Raw genomic sequence first — 8,637 nt, 5'->3', positions numbered from 1 at the left:
GCCCGATAAACACCTCCTTCCTTCCTCCCATCTTTTCTTTCAGCAATTTTGACGGCCGCGCGCAATGCGGCCAGTAGAATCAGTGTTTGTTGCGTAAATTTGTAATGTATTTCGGAGCAAAGTGGCTCCGAGTAGAGTCTCGTTCAGAGTTTAGGCCCACGCGATATAGATTCAGTATTTCTCGCGTATCGTAAATTCTTTCCGGAGCATCGTGGCTCTCTTTGCTCATTGTTCGCTTTTGTTCGCCGGCTTTGATACTCGGTCGCGTTGTTAATTTAGTTTATTTTTTTTCTTTTTTTTTTCTTTTTCTAATATCTAAAATAAATCGTCACCGGTATTAGAGTCCGTGCATCATTGACTCAGGAAGGGTCTCGGGCAGTCCTCCACCAGCGACCAACGTAAGTATCTATCGCCACTGTTCTTAAATGCATGCGTATCAGCCCTTGCAGTTTACTATATGTGTTTTCTGATTTTTTTAGTTCCAGGGTCCGAAGACTTCCACGATGACATCTGGCTGGGACATCGGGCGGGGGTCCACCAGCGAACAACGTAAGTACCTATTTATCAGGACTAAAATTGAAACCATTTTGAAACTTTAGAATCAGATCGTCACGTTTTTTGATTTCTTTTTGTTACAGATCCTCCACCTTGGGTCTACTACGATGTCACGTTGCCGAGATATTCACCAGTTCGTGTTCTACGATCGGTGAGTCGCATGCAATTTTGTATTCCTCCGGTCCCCGATCATGTCGTAGGACGAAAGGTCCGAATCGGCACGGGTGACCGGTTGTATTTATATTTCTTGATTTTTGCGAGTACAGTGACCGCGAGTATATTAACCATATACTCGCGAGCAATGATATTTCTGGTTTTACTTGTACGTATTTCTTAGTTGAGGTTGTAGGGCCTTCTTGTATACCGCGTTCTTTGTACCGCGATATAATTATTTAGCGAAGAAGTCGGATACCCTCCGACTTCGCAATTCTATCGATTAGTATTACGCGAAAACGATATTGTCGAATATTTGATTATTTTATATATTGTTCGAGTCTCGCGTTAGAATATTATTCGAGTATTACCGTTTATTCGTAGCTTTTATGCTACATTTTATATACAAGAAGGCATTTCGCGATGGTTAGATTTCCGAGTCAAAGTAACAGATTTGTACACAATTGTCCAACTTTGAAATAATTTACTTTGACGACGAAATCGACCAAGGGTTATTCAAATTTTTCAATAATTAAATATTCTATATTACATTTTCTATTATTCAATTCTACTTATTCAATTTTTTCTTACGAATAATTCACTTACAAGTAACTTCTTTGCATAGTAGTATTTTTCAATTTTCTCTTGATTTTTCACAAATAAGAAGTCGAGTCATTTTATCGGAACGAAAGAATAAAAGAATCTCGTTAGATACTAGTTAAGCTAACCACGCGTTTCTAGTTGAGGATTTTCAGCATAATTTTCCGTGTTCGTTGCCTGAACTCGTTCAAGTGCCCAGGTGCTACTTGCTCGAGCGAGGGCAACGGGCACGATGACTTCTTAGTCCGTAAGATTAATAATAATAATATATATGAGTGTCTGACAATGCGCTGGCGTATCGTGCACGACGTAATTACCACATATGTATGTGTGGTTAGGCTGTGGAATTGCGTCGTTTCGCGAAATTATATCATAGAGACTACGAATCGAAGAATACTCTGTATTCTTGTAATATGACTACGTCGTATTATCAATGACGGTAACTATCTATATTGACTTAACTTTTGCTATTACATTCACGCGACCATTGTTCACGCGACAATTATTCACGCGACAATTATTCACGCGACAATTATTCACGCGACGATTGCTCTCTTTAAAGAGCCACGCGATAAATTCTTACGCTCGTTACGAGTAGATATACGCAATGATCGCCAGCCATTGTCAGACAATTTCAGGAACTTGGTATGTACCCTTAGAGTGTGTATGTTGTGATAAGCTCGGGTGTCGGAGGCGTCCCGGGACGCCTCCCTAGGTTAGGCTTATTGCACCCGGGCGTTACGAATGAGAACCGTGGAGTGCTTGTGTTTGAGAGAATGCGTTTTGCCATTTTTTAAATATAGGTCTAGGGAGGTCAGGTAACTTACCTTCTCGTATGTGTGCTATGAACGGGTAGGTAGGGCCAGGTCAGGTCGTCACATTCTCAATTCGGGTAGGCGCGTTTTCGCGTGACGTACCTGCACCTGTAGGACAATTCGAAGAATGGATAGCGAAGCTGGTGCAAACGAATAATATCGTTTGCATCTAGCGTAGATTTCTATTCTTCGGGTTTCTCTGCTTTAATTGTTCGCGGACGCGGTCGCGTCGAATTAGGGCCTCGAAACGAACGAACGCTCGACATTCCATTTGTTCACGCGTGCATTGCACGACCAACGATTTCTGAATCGTTTGCACGGTCGCACGCGTTTTGTACGCGGATTTCGCGAAACCGTAGGGTTTCAGATCGGGCAATGCCGCCCGAAGAGAGAACAGGCTGGAAGCCGAAGAGGCCCTAGACAAATCGTCTCAAGAGTGGGCTGCAACGAATGGCTCTCCATCTTCGGATGTATCTATCCGAGGATGGAAAGTCATTACTATTACTATTTTGTCACTGTACTCGCACGTAATTCTGTAGTAGTTAGTTTGTTTGGCACGTGTACACTTGCGTGTACCACACGTGCCGTGGCACCTGATCCCCCAATTATATCGGGCAATTCGTAGTTTAATTAGCGTTGCGAACAAGAAACCATCACGGTTTGAATTAGCGTTGCGAATCAGAAGGAATCGCGATTGCGATTAGATATATGGACGAGAAATCGTCACTATTTGAATTAGAGTTGCGAACAAGCCATGATCGCGATTTGAGTTAGCTTTGCGAATGAGAAAGGATCGCGTTTGAATTAGAGTTGCGAACAAATACCAATCGCGATTGCAAGTAGCTGTACGGACGATAAATCGTCACGATTTGAATTAGTGTTGCGAACAAATACCAATCGCGATTGGAATTAGCTATACAAATAGTAATTATAGTTCGAATTAGCGTTGCGAACGAATATCGAGCGCGCTTGCTTTTCATTTTGCGAGATCTGAATGCAGATTTCATTTATTTCTAAAATAGCGTTGCGTTCGATGAGTACTGACCGATCGCGATTACTTTTAGCGTTGCGAACGTCGAACATTGATCGCGGTTTGTATTTGTATTTTCAATTAGCGTTGCGATATCGATCGATCGCGTCTTTTTTCAATTAGTGTTGCGATATCGATTGATCGCGTATTTTTTCAATTAGCGTTGCGACTCCCTAAACGCCCAAAAATTGCCACTGGAATCCCTGTTGGAATCACGAAACAGCTGAATCGGCTGTTCAAGACGTGATTCACCCGCAGTCTGAATTGACTGCACAAAATAACTATTAATGTTAGCGTTGCGTATTATTTAACAAACATTGGTGCACGGTATTCAATTAGCGTTGCGAACTATAAAGCGCCCTAACGTGGTTGCTTTCGGGAGTCTTTTCATTTTGCATTTTACTATATATATTAGTGTTGCGAATAACGAAGCACCTCGCGCGATTTTGATTGCGAATTTTTTTTATATTTCGATCAGTTAACTTCACGAATATGAAAGCAACCGATTTGGTTGCTCTCGGGAGTATCTTTCTTTTTTCTCATTACTATATATTTAATAAAGTAGTGTTGCGAAAAAAGCACGGTCCACTCACGGGTTTGTTTGCATATTTGAGAAGTGGACCATATTGCAAATAAATTGCAATTGTCGCGAAAGTCGAGCGTTTGTAACTGAAAATACTGCTCAAACGTAGAATCGTATCTGAAATGTAATTTTTACGAATCATACATATTTATTACACATTTGGTGTATTTGTATAATAATTCTGGTACGGTGCCAGTAAAACGATGACGATTATAAATTTAACGAATTATTGTAGCATCTACAATAGAGGGTATTCGTTGTTAGGTTTGCTACGGGATATATTATTTTTACAAGCGTAGTTGATTTACACAAAAATTAGTGTAACGAAGTAGCGTATTTATTTTATAAATATTCGAAGTTCTTTGCATCGATCAAAGTCGACTCGCGACCGTTGCGTAATTTAATGAAAAATTAAAATACTCGTACCGAAAAAGTACGCAAACTGCAATTCGATAGTTTGTATTGATAATAAATTTTCAAGTAGAGTCTATATTATCGCGTCGTTATCGTTTACTTCTGGATGCAAAATTAATTTAGATTAAATCCAGTAAAATATGATTATTCCAATATCAATGACGTTAAAAATATTTTTAAATTTGTGGGTTCTCGTTAAATAATATATGAAATAAAATTGAAATTCAGTTTTTATATAACAAAGAAACAATTAAAATTTTAGTTTTCCGGTGTCAGTGTTATTGTGATTGACATAAAATACCAACTTTGACGGTGTATAATTCTTTTTTCTGTCTAATAACAAATTTTATTTTCAGCTATTTTCTTTCTGTTATTTCTATGTCTACTAATCGATAAAATAAGTTCTGTTTTAGGGTATGTGTCTGTGCATATTTTGAATTGGGACTATAGATAAGCGCAAAGAAGAATGACAAATGTAAAGGAAACGGAAATGGAGTGTGAGAAGCTCAGAATGGAACTGCAGAGGAAAAAATGGTAAAACTTATGACACTATGTCTAATATCTTTCAATTTATGTTTCAGGACAATCATCGTGTCACCGATCACCAAAACAAAAAGGAAACATATAATGTTTCCTCGTATATTTCTAGATATTCCTATTAGGTAGGATGAAAATGAAATTAGATATTTAGTTAGGTAGGCTCTTAGGTACGACATTGTATTTAATACCCACAGTTTATATTTCAGGACAATCTCCGTGGTACCGATCATCGAAAGAAGAAGGAAACATATAAGGTTTCCTTGTTCTTTTCTAGATATTTATATTAGGTAGGATATGAATGAAATTAGATGTTTAGTTAGGTAGGCTTTACTCGTAATTTAACATTAGCTTTTATATAGGGAGGATATTACTATTAAGTGCAATTTAATTAGGTAGGTGTATGCTCCATTTTGCATTGACTTGTACTCCATTTTGCTTCGACTTGTACTCCATTTTGCATCGTCTTGTACTCCATTTTGCATCGACTTGTACTCCATTTTGCTTCGACTTGTACTCCATTTTGCTTCGACTTGTGTCATAGTTAGCCTTTTCAAGGCAGATTCTTCTGAAAACTTTAACGGTTGTTGGTTCTTCGAGCAACGATCTAACCACGATCGTTGCTTTATTGAGTCGTATGTTAGGAAAGTTGTAAATCAAAATTCTGAAAATGGAGGGTGGTTGGGTAGGGTTAGGGTAGGTCTCTACACGCAGCAACCTCCACGTGGTGAGACCTGGGCAATCTATATTATTTTGTATGTAATTACTAATTGCATTATAGTAGCATAATGCAATTATTAAGTACATACAAATAATATGAGCGAATAGCTGCGGTCTTTCTTGTAGATTTTACCGTAAACCTAGTTTGATTTTAGTGTACATCAGTGTATCCAAGCTAGACAATGTTCCATTCAGCCTGTTCATTTTCCTTTCAAATAAGCGCAACAGCGTTGAACTCGCATGATTTTTCACAATGTTATAGTCATTCGACGTATCACTTGCATTTACAGTCCTTAACTTTCCTTCGTTACTCGAGTACTGTTGCAACGTAGAATTCGAACAAGCGGATTTGTGTTTGCATGTTCAGATAAATAGTATTGTTCCGTTCATGGGCAGAAAAGTAACATTACCCCCGTTTATGGTCAGACATCGAATATACCCACCAGGTTGAGACAAGTAGTATAACTCCCATTCGTGGTCAGACAAGTAATAATGGTCCCACCCGTGGTCGGGCAAGTAGTATAATCCCCATCCGTGGTTAGACTAGTAGCATAACGCCGGTCTATGGACGGACAAGTAGTATTACCCCTCGTCTATGGTCAAACATGTGGAAAATGTGAGTCTATGGTCAGACAAGCAGACATGCGTGTGTATGGTCAGACTATTAGACATAAAGAAAGAGTTAGTAAATTATTGGCCTGATTTGCGGATGGAGTAATCATTTGCACTTCGAATAAGCGCAGAAACAATAAAATGATGTAATTTTCAACGAAGTTATAGCCAGTTTGCGAATCCCTTGCTTTTTCAATCCTTACGTTTCGTTCATTACACGGGCATTGTAGTTGTGGAATACAGACAGCTACAACTTTGTTAATACTAAACGCAGACTATTGCCACAGTGATGAAATTAGAGCTTAAACCTTCCGCTTCGTTTGCCCTATGGCCTATTTTATTGTGGTTTACGGAGGAGTAAGGAAATAGACACTGGAAGCGGGTGTTTTCAGATTCTAAAAGTTGCAAGTTTTCGAGGTGGTGTTTTGCTTATTAAAAATAGAGTTGGGAAATTATTGGCCAGATTGGCAGATAGAGTAATCATTTGGCCTTCAAATAATCGCAACGGCATTAAAATGAGGCGATTTTTAACGAAATTATTGCCATTTTACAAAGTCCTTGCATTTTTAGTGGTTGCATTTTTTTCGGTGGTGGCGCCATCTGTGGCTATGGGGCCAAGTTTGTTGAAGAATAGTGTCTGTTTATGACACTAGATGGCAGAGCGATGCATATTCTAGCCGGTTTAAATCGTTTCGTATCGTAAACAACTAGTCCCAGTTCTTTAGGAACCTAGGTTGAATCAATTGATGTATTTATACAAGTTTTTTGTTATTATCATGTGTAAAGGGTGTATTTATGTAATTCAACAATATACAGTCAGAGTTTTTGAAGTGTGTTTAAAATAGAGCATTATTTGTGACGTAATTTACAAGTAAAGTGTTCATAAAGCAGACAGTGATTCGATAACTCGAATTGATTCATTCTTAACGTTTCAAGTATTTCAATTACTTGTTTAATTATGTTAAAAAGTGTTTAAAACTGATAAAATGCGAATATAGTCCTTGTTCCGCCATCTGTTTACGTTAATAGGAATCATTCCTCGACAAACTTGGCCTTGTAACCACAAATAGCGTCACTTGGAGTATATGTGCAATAAAATTCTTTTATTAAACAATTTTGCAAGCAGTTGTCGGAAATCCTCGTTCACTTGTATAATCTGTGTTATTGGTCCGTTAAATGTATTTTTTTTTAATTAAATATGTTTTCCTAAAACATCCTATAGCATAAGTTGATTCTTCTTCAATGTTTTATGTACTCTAATTACTTGTTTTTTTATGGTAAAAAGTGATTAAATCTTATAAAAACCTTATATAATTCTTGTGTCGCCATCTGCCGCGGCAAACAAGAATCATACTTCGACAAACTTGGCCCTATAGCCATAGATGGCGCCACGTGTAGTATATGTGCAGTAAAATTATTTTATTAAACAATTTTACAAGCATTTGTTGGAAATCCTCGAACACTTGTATAATCTGTGTTATTGGTCCGTTAAATGTATTTTTTTTTAATTAAATATGTTTTCCTAAAACATCCTATAGCATAAGTTGATTCTTCTTCAATGTTTTATGTACTCCAATTACTTGTTTTTTTATGTTAAAAAGTAATTAAATCTTCTAAAAACCGAATATAATTCTTGTCTCGCCATCTGGCGCGGCAAACAGGAATCATACCTCGACAAACTTGGCCCTATAGCCACAGATAGCACCACCATGAAAAGATTGGCGAGAACAAAAAATGTATGGGATCACGTTGGTTGGCTATAATTTCGTTTAAAAACATCCCATTTTAATACGGTTTCGCTTATTCGAAAGAGAAATGATCATGCTATTCGATGCTCTGAGCAATAAATGACTAGCTCTATTTTTTATATGCCAAACGCCATCTCGAACACTGGTAATTTTTAGAATTTGGCCGACCCTCTTCAAGCCGCCCACTAAGAAGAAACGGCACCGACCAGGTAGGACCAACTCCTCGGTTTTCTGTCGCATTTTTCAGAATTTTGCCTCATTTTATTCGAAAATATAATTGCGTTGCAGAACTAAACACGGAGATCGAAGGGACTTTGATTATCAACAAGCTCGACGAACATTTGATAATTATATTATACGCTCTTCACATGATGTACAGTTTCGATTCTTACTATTATATAGTACCACTTGTCTCTTTTATTCAATTTGTTATTCCCTCATTGTATGCAGGTGCGATTTTGGCAACGAGACCGCGAAAATCTTAATTTGCATAGTGTGACACACAGCCGGTTCGATCAAAACCAGTTCACCGAACAAACAGGACGAAAAATACGAATCAAAAACACGACGAGAGGTCGTCGAACTTGCAACGTTGGAGAGTAGGGGGAGGGCAACATTAAAAATCCAGTTAAATTCCAACATTATACCATAATCATGTTTGTAAATTTCATCTGAATTTTTTAATGAAACAAATGGATAAGATTCTGAAATGCGTACAAATAAAATGTGTACAAATAAAGTTCGAACATCCGTCATCGCCAAGTTCGGCTCAATATGTAGGTTTCAAATTCAAATCTACAGATTGTTCAGAGAAACAGGACACTGAACTCGACAATGAATTTTGAAAATAAAAATATTATGGTAAATCTA

The 8,637-nt window shown here is 37.8% G+C and overlaps 1 long non-coding RNA gene across 2 annotated transcripts; it reads left to right on the top strand.

Annotated features, from left to right (window-relative positions):
- The first annotated feature begins 5,420 nt into the window (after positions 1–5,420).
- Positions 5,421–8,591, top strand: LOC143152100 (uncharacterized). 2 transcript variants are annotated; one of them, XR_012993503.1, is made up of 4 exons: positions 5,421–6,023; positions 7,924–7,976; positions 8,056–8,140; positions 8,218–8,591. It is a non-coding gene; the product is annotated as an uncharacterized LOC143152100 (long non-coding RNA). The 2 variants fall into 2 exon arrangements; XR_012993502.1 differs by having other exon boundaries at positions 8,056–8,269.
- The last annotated feature ends 46 nt before the right edge of the window (positions 8,592–8,637 follow it).

The sequence above is a fragment of the Ptiloglossa arizonensis genome, chromosome 10, assembly GCF_051014685.1.
Source record: "Ptiloglossa arizonensis isolate GNS036 chromosome 10, iyPtiAriz1_principal, whole genome shotgun sequence".
In the NCBI taxonomy this organism is placed as follows: domain Eukaryota; kingdom Metazoa; phylum Arthropoda; class Insecta; order Hymenoptera; family Colletidae; genus Ptiloglossa; species Ptiloglossa arizonensis.
Note: the sequence above shows the minus strand (reverse complement) of the source record. Positions and strands in the feature narration are given on the sequence as shown.